Source organism: Plectropomus leopardus, chromosome 22, assembly GCF_026936395.1.
Source record: "Plectropomus leopardus strain MGB_pleo_1.0 chromosome 22, ASM2693639v1, whole genome shotgun sequence".
NCBI lineage: Eukaryota > Metazoa > Chordata > Actinopteri > Perciformes > Serranidae > Plectropomus > Plectropomus leopardus.
Window position 1 is genome coordinate 14,355,099 of NC_142197.1, and position 13,299 is coordinate 14,368,397.

The window sequence follows — 13,299 nt, forward strand, 5'->3', positions numbered from 1 at the left end:
TCTATTCAATATTTATCTCATAGTCTAGTGTTCTTTCTATGGTGCACATTCAAGGATTTGAGATTTCAGGGGAGCGCAGGATCATTTGTCCTTCCTAGCAAAAGCATTAAGTTTGCAGAGGACTTTTATTTAAAATCTAAGAAATTTCACCTTGAATCAATGCAGAAAAGGCACAAATTGGAGCATAAAAATTCAATAGAAAACACCCACATTTCATGTGCCCCCCCATCAGGGTTCCTGCGGATCCTTAAAAAGTCTTACAAGGCATTAAATTAATTCCTTGAAAAATAAGGCCTTAATTGGCTTTAAAATGTGTTAAAAATTGTCTTTCAAAAGTCCCAAAATGCTTTGACATAGGAAGTAGGATATTATTGTGATATGTGCTATCGAACAATAACAAAAACCATTTCTGCTAAAAAGCTATAAGGCTCTTACCTTATATAACAAATATGTTTCACTATGACACTCATGTGACTTCAGCTTTTTCCTTTTCTTTACATGCACTAAGTTATACCGCCAATCACATGGAATTTCATCAACCGACTGGCTCCACATGACCGAAACAAAGGCCAACAAGGGCCGACTCATGGCAATGGCATGGGTCACACTGCAATAACTAGGGCGACAGACGCTCATTGATGACCCAACATTAACCAATGGCTGTCAGCTTGATATATCAGGGCCTTTATAAGACCAAAAGAACCACTGTCATTATAGTACAGCCTGTGTGCATCTGATCCAATTGATTTTGTTAAGTGATGCGTTCCTTTCTTAACAAAAGCCAGAGGTCACTGTAAGCAGGAGTGTATGTGCTTGTGTGTGTGTGTTTGAAGCATCTTAATAAATTCCCTGGCTTCTGCAATAACATACAAAGTGCAGAAGAGAAAGAACAAGCAGATATTTACAACTGGACTGATGATAGAAAAGAAAAATGTCAAGAACCAGATTATCTTGTTCCTGTTGACAGGAAACATGAACAAATCACTGCAGCTTTGTTTCACTTGAATTGCAATAAAAGCACATGGTTTATGATAGGAGCACTGAAAGAAAGGCCCGAAACTGTTATAAATAAAATAAAAGATAAAAAGTGAAATATTCCAGCTGCTCTTTGAAGAAAAACTCACAAACTGTTAGTATGCCACAGATGTAAAGCCGACACACAGATAAGAAGCCAGTTTCTCTTGTTCTTGTTAACAGGAAAATAAAAGTGAAACTCTCCAGCTGCATTCATCAGAAATAAACTTGCCTTTTATAGTTACTGGCCTCCATGATCACTTTGACGAAACTGTTATTGCCTTTACGTGCAGTCATGCCATGAATCTAGGTATCCATCTGACTGATTTACAGCGTGTCATGTGTTTCAGCCAAAAGAAACAGATAAGTTGGGGCTTTTAATGAGCTGTGCCACTCAAACTAGATGGAGGCATCGCTTAGGAAAAACAAATCCGAGAGAGAAGAGAGACAGGCAAATGTAAAAATAGAGCTATATCTGATGACATATCATGCAAGGCGAGCAGCAGCATTGCATCACATTTAGCATGGGAAAGCTGTTTGTGCTGGTGTGTGTGCGAATCCCGCATGAATTTTGCATAAGAGATAGATGTAGGCCAGGGATTGGGGTTGTGTACACAGAAGCTTAATGACAGGACCCTGAAGGGATGGCGCATCAGTCAAGCGGAACAGACACACACACACACACACACACACACACACACACAAAAACACACCGGCTGTCTATTACACAACGAGTCCCTTCACTTTCCCATAATTTGGCAATGGAAACACAACAAGAGCTGGGAATGACGGGTTGAACCAAGTTCGCAGCTCCGGGCACTTTGTCACACCCCGGCTGCAGTTTGGCCTACATGGGCTGGCACAGTTCTCAAGGCAGCCCAGTGTTGGAGCAGGGTGTGTTTGTGTGTGTGTGAAACCGTATAGCCTTTAGTTCCAGTAGCGCATTCCCAAGGCGCTTTTTGTTTAGCTTTATATGGGTTACTGAGCCAGCAATTCGAAAAGACACATAGGATAACAAAACAGCTGAGTGATATCAGCTTCGCTCAACATTTTGGTGCCGGGTTTGGATGCCACGAGAGTGCCAGATATCGAGGCTATGTGTTATATGAAAGTCGCTTTGAGCTCCGTGCTTAAATAGACTCACTATCACAGGGAAAGTGGCGTGACTGGCCGTTTTGCGGGGTGTTTGCTCCCACCCCCCCTCTGCGGGACTGTGGTTGAATTTGGCCAGGCCCGCCGCTGTTGGCATTCCACACTCACCCTCGAGTAGCGGGCCTGAGGTTCATGGGTAAACAGACAAACCGTTTGGTGGGCTCGCTGTGTAATTTCGGAGCCTGTCTCACTCTTTCGCTGTCTCTCTCTAGTCGTTCCTCTCAGCCAGCCATATCCTCAGCTGGCCTCGCTGTTAATTCAGACCTACCTGACAGTTCTGACTAAAACCCTCTGGGTTTACTATCTGTCCCGCTCGGCGACGGGCTCAGCTCTCTAAACACACACTGAAGACTAATCTGCAACAGATGAGACCGGGGAGGAAGTAGTATAAAAGGATATACAGCATATTTGTACCCCTCTAAACCAAAAGATAAGGTTTCAGCAAAGTTCCAAGCAAAGCCGGAGGAGGGCTTTAATGATGTGCACGGCGGCGGCTCCCAGAGGCTTAACTGGACATATTACTTGGAGATATAAGCTGTCCATCCGCAACCAGATGTCTGAAAAGGCCCTGAGGGGGATTCTTGAGGGCTTTCTCTGAAGGGAACATGCACTCATTCACACACTCTTAACAGAAATGTGAATAAATAAAAACATATGGAAACATACATGTGCACATAAACAAGCCCGCACATGTTGGATTTCACGGGTGGCTGGTTAGAGATAATGAACGCCTTAGCCCCCACCCCTCCCGGTTTACTGTCTGGTTTTTGAGGTCATTAGTGTAAACACAAAAGACGTTTATTTACTACCTCATTAATGCAAGTGGCAATTTAAGCTCCCTTTCTCAGGCAGGAAAAAAAACCCCGAAAGGATGGATCTCGCAGCGCTGAAATGCACACGGCTGTCAAATCACTGTTTGTATTTGTTTTGCGACGAGCACTTGGAAAGCCCCGAGCTTTCATCAGCTAACCACTCGGGGAGAATATCTGTTACATTCTCTCTGTCTTGGAGAAGAAATTGTCCTTGCTGAAGGATACACTGCTGTTTGATTACTTGCCACAGAGCGCAGAGGCAGTTGGGGGCTTGTTAAATGGGAGGAGAGGTTATATAAGAAGACAGTGTACCTCCTATAAGGAAATGCAGGCTTCCCCTTGAGGAGTACAACCCATCTAGAAATGCCTGGCATGATGTATGTATAAACAAATTTAATTCAAACCTGAAAATACTTTTTTTTTTGTCCACTTGGGGGCAACGGAAAGAACGACTGACTGATCTAGAAATGTCTGGCATGGTTTGTGCATAAACAAATTTAATTAAAACCTTAAAAAAATGGACGTTTTGGCCACTTGGGATGAAGCAGAATGATGCTGTAAACAAAACAATGACACATTATAACTAGAGCTGTCAGCATTAAGGTGTAAATTGTGGGTTTATCTCTGTGGGTTCGTTACCAAGACTGACTTCTTTCACATTGCATTTAGTCATTTGATCAATTTTTAGAAATAATGTCATTTATAGAAGCTTTAATAACTATTTCATACTGAAAGAAGGATTCGTGTGACTGCTGAAGCAAAAGCAAATGTGCAGCTTTTGGCAAATTTGGTGAGAATCCTGTAATTTTCTCCGCCCTCACTTACACAGTATTTATCACAACAGGCCATTTCCTGACTTGCGGTGGCATCAGATTGGATGGAGCCATTTCCACTTTGGGTGAATTAAGCAGGCTGGTATTCCTCTGGGATGGTGTGAGGCAAGATGAAGATAAAGTGACAGATAGGACATGTCCCCAGAGACGTCTGCAGAGACAGGCGACCACCCAACGGCTTACGGAAATATTAACTAAATATGGACGTCTTCTTGAAATGGTCCAACTTGTATTTGTCAGAAAGTTTCAAAATTCTCCTCTACCTCATCTGCGTTTGTTTATAGAAGCAGACTGACAATGATTAGTTCATGGAAAAAAACAAATTCATGAGAACATCCTGTGCCATCTGAAGTTTCATGTATATTGGAAAAGATGTAGTATGAGAAAGTAAGTAGCAGACTGTCCCTGAAACGACCTGAGTTGAGACACTCAGCTCAGGAGCTCATCTTAGCTTCGGGAACACACTGTCCTACACATGTGACCAATTTAAAAAGGGAAGTTCGGGGCTAAGTCATGTTTTCACGATGCACGCTCCCAAACACTGATCCCGGAATCACGTATAAAAAGTTTCCTGGTATATCCATTTAAAATTACTTATGAACCTTTAGACCAGGTTTTGTCCTTTTTTATTACATCTATCTTTAGCCAACGGTGCCTCAATGACGACTTTCTGCATCTGTTATCCATAATACACTTCATTTTCATGCCAAAAAGAGTAGGCGCTGCTTGCATTTTTGGATATTTTTCAAAAGGTATTCTTTGCATGATGCAAACGGTTGCAAGTTAAAGCCTTTTATTGGAACAAGAGCATGTTTTGATCATATTCACCGGGCTTACAAGATCACTGTTACATGTAAAATCAATTATCTCCAAAATGTCAGCTTTTCACTAACAGCAGCAGGATTGTTTTTGGTTCTGTTTTGATGCATTTTTGGATTTAGAAAGGCTGGCCCTTCATCTGAGCTGCAGAACTGTGAAACGTGATCATCAGAATTAAAATTAGGTGGTTTTCACATCACAATGGTGCATGAGTGATGTAGCAGCCAACAAACCAGAATCTGTTATGGAGACTTTTATGTTTTTCCCCAATCAAAAACAAAACTGGAAGCTATCATTTGTGTTGTGCCTCAGGGTGGTCATTTGACGAGGAATAATTATGTGGTTGCTCCATCTCGTCTTCCTATATGAGACAGTTCTTCTATCTATACTGTTTTCCTTTACTTAAGCTTTAAAGCCTTTTAATTATTATCATCTAATAATCATCACCTTTAATGTCTCCGTAACGACTGTGACTGGCGACTGGCAGTGTCTGGGCAGGTGTGTGTATCTGTGTGTGTGGCTTTAATCATCATCAAATAGAGCTGTGTGTATGGGTAATTAAGTTGGTGCCAAATCGACTCTCACTCGCAGGCACGAGTCAGGAACTCTCAACAACATCTCAGTGTTGCGTCGCTTAGCAAGTGCTGCAGGCAACTTTTATTTCAGCTCGGCTGCAAGTTTTAACACAGTGCAACTCCCTCTCAGAGGCCATTACTCAGTGTCTGATATTCTTCTAAGCCCCGGATTACTTTTCCTCCCCACAAGCTGACCATAATACCAGGCTTGTGGAGCCAATGCGGCCTGCAGGGTTTGGTCTGTTACCACTCAATGAGCACAAGGATCACGATTAGTGTTCGTAGATCAAGGACTGCCGCCTCAACCCGCCAACACACATTTACAAACCGCACCCTTCACCTCCTTAGCACAGCCATGGTTTATGCCAACTGTAGGCCAATATTCACACACAATATTAGCTCTTCTTTCACCATTTATAGAACTGTTTTTCCTTCAAACATGAAGAACCTGACAGAAACTTGTCCATCACATGGAAATAGGGGAATGTTTGGCTGCAACTAATCTGTTAGTTATTATTTTAATTTTCAACTCATCTCTTTGCCTGGATCTTTTGAATCCACCAACTCCACCAAGTTCACACTGACTGACTTGTCTTGTATTGTGACATCATACAACAGGTTCTTGGTTACAATAGAAAATGACCAATGACCACGGCATTGGGACTCGATTAGCCAACGAGTGCAAAGGGCAGGACTGCCGTTTTTGTCAAGCGGTATGCCAGAACCAGGAGTGATGACAATAATGGCGAGTGCTATCGACAAGACAGATGCTGCTATCATGGCTGAGCTAAATCGGCACAGCTTCTCAACGTATCATCATGCACCAATTTGTACGATATCCTATGAGTTAGGGGCTCACAAATATCGTCACACTCTTAAAATAAAGTAACTGTGGTTAGGTTTAAGAAAAGAAACATGGTGATGTACCTGAAATGACACAAAGTACACTCAAAGTTTACATGGTTCCTCACAGCGGTCTTCTGGTAAAGTCCAGTGTTTTGTGAGCCATCCACTACCCCAAATTTACTTACAAGACAGCTTCCCTCTTTATTATTTACTCTGGTTAGCACATTGGTCACATGACTGCTGCCTTCCAAAATACATGGGTTATACATGAATTACTGGCTCATGACTATGTAGGTTATGCACAAATTTTGGTGCATTACTTTTTGTAGAAAGTACAAAGCATGAGAACTGGTAAGGTGGTCTCCAGTAACTGATTTGGAAAAACCAAACCCCGTCCCCTACAGATCAGTTAAAGTGGATGTAATGTCAAAGTATTTTGTCCGATATCATGGAGCTAATCCCCTCATTAATTGTTTAGTCTATAACATGATAAATAACACTGTGACTTGGGAATTTTTGGTATTTTTGCTTGGTCAAGGATTTTCCCAGTGCTGTTTGTATGCAGTCTTCCACTGCAACAGTGATAATGCTGCTGATAACTGGTATAACTGGGTGGTTCCCATGTAAAATTCAGAATATCACTTGAGACTTGTTTAATTTGTCTTCTTCCAAGATGTGTCTGTTTCTCATTGTTCACTGTTCTGTTTCTCCTTTCAGTGATTGGTCCTTCACTGTTTGGCCCTTAACACACCACTACAGGGGATAGCAGCTTGGCAGGCGTGTGTGTGTGTGTGTGCGTGAGTGTGTGTGTGTGTGTGTGTGTGTGTGTGTGAGAGAGAGAGAGAGAGAGAGAGAGAGAGTGTTTTTTCTGAGGTTTGGAATGATTTACACAACCCCACACTCGATTAATTCCAGTATGACAGCACAAACTTGCCTGTGTGTACACACGTTGGTCTGAGGTATTAGGTTGACAGAGGCACACAGACAGAACTGTGTTGACTTACTAATAGGTGGAGGTCTCTCTCGCTTTCTTTTTCTTTTTTTTTTTTTACAGAATCACACGCACTCACAAACACACACACACACACACACACACACACACACACACACACACACACACACACACACAGACACTTCATATTCATGTTTATGTTTCTTATTGGTTCTATTTGTTTCATCCAATTCCAATCTGTGCTCCAAGTCAAACACTGCGACACAAGAAATCTGTGACTGCTGCATGACCCCCTTGAACCTGCGTCAGCCAGCAGCAAACCTTTCAAAATGTATACACATATATATTAGTTTGTATTTATAACGTGCAGAGAAACTGCTCTAAAAGATGATTCATGGAGGACCAAAAAGAATTACTCTAAAGTAAGGATTAAAGACACCATCCATTAAAAAGGTGCAGAATTTGTATCCATGTTGTTCAAAATGGCAACAATCTCCACTTGGACTGAATCTGCTTCAAACACAAAAGACAAAACACAGCACATCTTGAGCTCTTCAAACAGCTTCACTGCTGTGATCAGATGAGGTGTTTCAACTGAGGAGCCAATGCCTCTAAATCCAGAACACCCTCGCTTGCTGAGCAAAAAGGTTTTCCAGGAGAGTGTCCAACAATATCAAAACAATCTCCAGGCTGGATTTCCTCTCTGGCACTCAAACCCCACTGGAGAATGAGAATCTGGGTTGCATATGAGAAAATGAAGAACTGGAGAATGAAGACTCTGATCGAGAGACACTGCTCTGAAAAATGAGTCTGTCAATTTGGAAGATTGTCCATAAACAAAAAGTCAGCAAGGGCCTCAAATAAGCGATGCAACAAAAAGTCAAGGATGCATTCACTCCTGCCAACGCTTGTCTCATAATTGTCTGACGGTACACATCCAGTCATTCTGTGTTTTTCGTTGAAACCTCAAAGGTCATCTCCTCAAGAACTGCTTCACATCCTCCCACTCTGATTCACATCCTCCTCAGCCGGAACATTTTCCTCCTCTCCTCGCTCTGACATGTTTAAACAAAATCAACCTTTTCACCCTGGCTCTCATTTGTTAAGCTAGCAAAAACTTTCTACAAAACTTCAACATAAAAGACACAAAAGTCTCTTGTGTTGACTTTGGGAAATACTGTTCGCTTTCTTGAGAGTCAGATAAAAAGACCGAGACCACTCTTATAACTGTATGGTATATATGAACCTGCAGCCATCCGCTATCTTAGCTTAGCTTAGCAAGCCTGGCTCAATCTAAACGTACGAAAAATCTTCTTACCAGCATTTCTTATTATTACTTACTAACAAATAATATTTAGTTCATGTTAAAACCAAAGTATAAAATTGACAAGTTGCAGTTTTAAGGATGATTATAGTCCCTTTCCCACAAACACCCGCTAACATCTGGCTTTAAACCTTTAATTGGAAAAGTTACAATCAGTATTAATTCCTGGGACAAATGACCCTGGAGTGGTAACGGGTACTTATTTGGCTCAAGCTAAGATCAGCTTTGATTGGCAGCGGCTTGTTTTCTAGCAATGACGCATTGTCACAAAGGACAGTCTGTCTCCGTCTAAACAGCGTTCCAAATTAGTTGGCACTGAGTTTGAATAAGAAACTGAATTTCCTGATCATTCATGACACTGTAGGCCTACATGTCCCACCAGGAAAGAAAATGAATAAAAAGAAAAGCACTCTTGCCTATTGCAGAGCCGTGAACACAGCTCTGGTCTACTGGCAATGGGAAATGAGTCTATTGCCTTTTTTATGTGGATTTTCACATGTTTAAAAACCCACATGCACTAATTTTGCTGGATAAAGGGTAAAGATGTCAGATTATTTCCTGGGCTTTGTAGTAACTGATTCCTGGCAAAGGTGATGGCCATGTTAAATATTCCAAAATATAACGTGTTAATTCATGTGCTTTGAGCCAGTGTAGCTTTTTCACCCTGTTTTCAGTATAATTAACCTAAACACATATGAAAGCAAAAATGTGGATGGTAGCATTAATTATATAAAATACAGACAGATAAAAGACTGTTCAGCAACCGTTAAAAGCAAAGAATCAGTGTTATGTCCCAGAGCAGGCATCAGTCGAGTCGAGCATACCGATCATCTCAGCTACTGCCTGACATGACTCTCCCATGTGCTTCAAATGGCTGACCAATTAACAGCAGCTTAACTCCTGGGTCCAAACACCCCTCTCTCTCTCACTCACTCGGTCACCACACACACACACAGACACACACACACACACACATGCATGCACAAAAGCAGGGACAGACATCCAAACGCACAGAAAAACACACATGCATGTGTGCACACAAGCATACAAAGTAATGGATCCACTCGCACTCGCACCCAGTACCACACACAGACAAGGACACACACACAGATACATACTCATTAACAAAGGCTTAGCAATGCAGAGTGTATACCCCCAGCAAAGTGTGGCATAGTCTGGCTGACTGGCCTCCCACAGAGGGGGAATACGCCTCAGTCACCTGATCCTCGGCTGCTCTCTCATCCTGGATCAGCGAACCACACAACAGCTTGTCTTTCAGTTTCACCCACCAAGCCTATATGGCATGAAAACTGTGTGCTTCAAAACACACTGAACATGAAGACCTTAAATTAAAACTACAGAGCCAGATTTAGGAAAATAACTTTTCCACAAGGTTTAAGACTCAGAGGATCCAAAAGCCCTCTGCTCTCACTGCAGCATCTTTACAAATCTGTCTCACCACTAGGTGCCACCACTGGCTTCAAAAATAGATCCCAGCTCTGCAAAGAAAGTCCATCACAGAACTCATTTACAGTGTTTAAAATGCTTTTTTTCTTCATACTCTTTAAACAAATTGTAGTGCAATTTGTGACCAAAGTCAAAATTTCACACCAAGGCAGATTATTCAAATGAAATATAGAGTATCACACATAAATCTGAAGCACTTTGATTGTCCTGAAACAAAGTTTTTACACCTGTTTAAAGCAGTTTTAAGTCTGACCTATGACTGCATATGAGATAACGTCTCCTCCGGTCAGTTGTTCTGTGTGGCTGCAGTGATGTGGCTTCACTTAGTAATGTTTCTGAGGATTTGGGCTGTGGTCTGTCAACACTGATGTGACTCTAAAAGAGCTACATGAAAAGACTCTGAGGGTGAGCTCGCGAAGACAGGAAAAAGAGACCACCTGAGTGACAAGCAACAGCTGAGTCCACACATCTGGAAACCAAAATGCAACCCTCTATTAAGTGCGTCTTTACGCACACACACTTTCCAAGTTGAAAACCTCCACCGAGTCGGCCACAGACAGTTTCACTTTTTTCTTTTCTTTCTACAGGGAAAAAAATGTCACAGAGCCTCAACTAACTCTCTTCTTCTGGCTTTGGTGCGTCTGGCCATGAAGTCATGGAGAGACAAATAATTTCCATCCCTTAATCTTGTTGATGATTCCCAAACCTCTCCGGACTTGGCTTGCATACTTTTTTTTTATCAACAAAAATATTAACGACTCCAACATCCACACACAATTTAAAAAGCAAGGTTGCAACATATAGAAAGTCATAAATTACTATCAAAATGAATATTTCTGAGCAAAAAACTTTGCACTCACCTCAGAGGCAACAACTTGGTCCGGGGTCTGGTTTGAATATTCCGTTTATCAGAATAAAATCACGACTTTGGAGGCATCCGGGCTGACTGCAATCAACAAATACTGTCGTTTCCAGTGCGGAACAAACTCAGTGGATGTGGACTTTCAGTGCATGATGTTGGACGCAGAGGGAGAGAGAAGGACGCGCACCAAGAGTTGAGCGCTGCACAGCTCTGGCACCAAGTTAAAGCGTCGAGGAATTACATTAGCGCTGCTCTGCGCCTATTGGCTTAAACATGACCCCCCTCCCTCCCTCGTCCACACACACGCCTCCCTCTCACTTACAGGCACACAGCATACTGTATACATTCAGTCCATGACTTTATGGATATGTTTTTGAGACATAATCAAGTCCACATGATCGGTTTTCCTATTAGAATCTATGTGTTAAAAATACCATTTAAGCATGACTGTAAACACATTAGTGACTACCATGGAGACTCAAGCACAGCACAGCAAATACACAATAAAACGTCCTCTGGGTTCTTCTCTTCTTCATAAATAATACACAAGAGTTTTCCAGGAAATGACTGATTGGATGGACTGTGTTACATCAGATCTATCTATGGCATATACTATATGTCATTCGCTCCCTTCGTGCATGCACCGCAGTAGCCTCATGAAACTCAAAACTGACCCTTCGTCATGAAGTCTGGAGGTTGTTATGTATCCAACAGTATGTCATACCAAGCCCTGCCCCGATATATGAAACTATGTGGGCTATGTTCAGTATATCAATAATCCAGAAGTGGCTTCCTTTACTTGAAGCCTGCTGCTGTATAGAAAAAGTAAAAGAAAAACAAATGTATTTATTGCCGTCAGTGTTTTTGTCCTTGTTGGGAGTTGTTGGGGAGGTTTATTTTTTTAAATGTAATAGGTTACAGATTGCTAGTTACCTTGTTAAAAGTGTGATAAATAATATAACTATTTTAATTATCTTATTAAATAAATACATAAAAAAAACTTTCACAAGTCCTAATGCCTAATGGAGGAGAATGGAAATGACTGAAAAGAGATATAAATAGACATAGGTCATTGAAAAAGTTTAAATTTCTGTATTTTGTGCAAGAATAGAAATTTTCTGCCTTTATTACTTAAATTACACTATATATTTTTTGCTGTGTTAGAGAAGGGAAGATACCATATTGTCTGCCATTATTGTAACACAGCTTGCTTTTGAAGTATGCCTGCATTCAGGACACTCTCTCCTTTTAATTGTTGTCTGTGAGCTTCTGAAAAGCGTGCTAGTCCTCATATAACATTCTCAGCATTGTAACTCTAATTAACCATGATCTGTGTCTCAAAAAGTGCTGTGTTGGGTCCTCGAATGTGAGGGAACTGGGCCTAAAAAGTCCTGTTTTTTTGCCTCTAAAGGGAGGACATGGCAAGAAAAGGTTGAGAAAAAGAGGATTTAGATCAATAATATATACATCACTAAGATCATCAGTTTAAATTAACTAACTGTATTGGCCACTCATCTCAGGCTGTTCTCACTGTTCGTATGTATACCCATGAAAAGTAATGCACCAGAATTAATATATATTCCCCATAATCATGAGGCAGTGATTCATGGAAAATCCACCTAAAGGGGAAGGTGGCAGTCACGTGACCACTATACCTACTGAATCAAAAGCAGAAGTAGTTTAAAAAAGCAAAAGTGGATTGGTCAAACAAACACAGGACTTTGCTCCAGGAGACTGGTGTTTGTTTCCTGTGTTAACTCAAGTGAACTCTGAGTTATTTTAAGATAAGTCATCAACATGTTTCTTTTCATACACCCCACCTTACTTTAGGTGAATGCGTAACACTAAATTACCTAAATAACGTGACCCCTTTTTGGGGATTAATTTGTTAGATAACATGGGAACCACTGAATGTGCATTTTTATATGTTGCTCAACATCAGCAGACTGTTGGCTGATATGGGAGGTCATTTTACTCTTTGCCACATTGCTTGAATCAGTTGAAATCAATTTTTAGAGTATGACAACCCTGGTGCTACACTACCTCCACTAAAAATCTTATTAACAATGGTATCACAGCATGTTTTTAATTAAAAACAAAGTGACCTTGGTCATGAAAGGAACCAATCAGAAGCAGACACATGACCTATTGTAAGGCCAGCATCATAGTTTAATGAAAAAAGTGACTGCTGCCAGCACAGAATGAACAAAATCATACTCATGACACTATTTAAAGGTCATGGTTGTCAAAAAGTTAGCTCTTTGGATCACAGAGATGGATAAATGTCAAGCCAGCTGATCTTGATTTGCGGAGCTTCGTTTTTGGATTGAGTTTTCAGTCTCTGCTGCGGAGTCAGGGGAGTGAAGAGAGCTGTTTGAATGTCCGTGAGCCTGGCAGTGGGACAGACGGGGCAGGTCAAACAGTATGGCTTATTGTCCCTGCCAGCCAGTCAGCCCACACAGGGAGGGACCCACGGACGCCCTCGTTCACCCTGCTGGCTGCTGCTCTGACAGTGTCTGACAGCTTGATTTACAACTTAAATTTCAAATTTTTGGTCTTTTAGCCTCAAATCCAGAGGGACTTTCAATGAGTACAACAGAATAAACTTAAATTCGTATGTCACCATGAAAACAAGCAGTAGTA

General features: G+C 41.4%; 1 protein-coding gene across 1 annotated transcript in view; it reads right to left on the minus strand.

Annotated features, from left to right (window-relative positions):
* The window catches only part of prickle1b (prickle homolog 1b), a 36,097-nt gene extending 25,236 nt beyond the window's left edge, over positions 1–10,861 (minus strand). The window contains exon 1 of the mRNA XM_042511661.2: positions 10,655–10,861. The gene's annotated coding sequence lies outside the window, so the exon portion shown is untranslated. The remainder of the gene's footprint in view (positions 1–10,654) is intronic.
* Between the last annotated feature and the right edge of the window lie 2,438 nt (positions 10,862–13,299).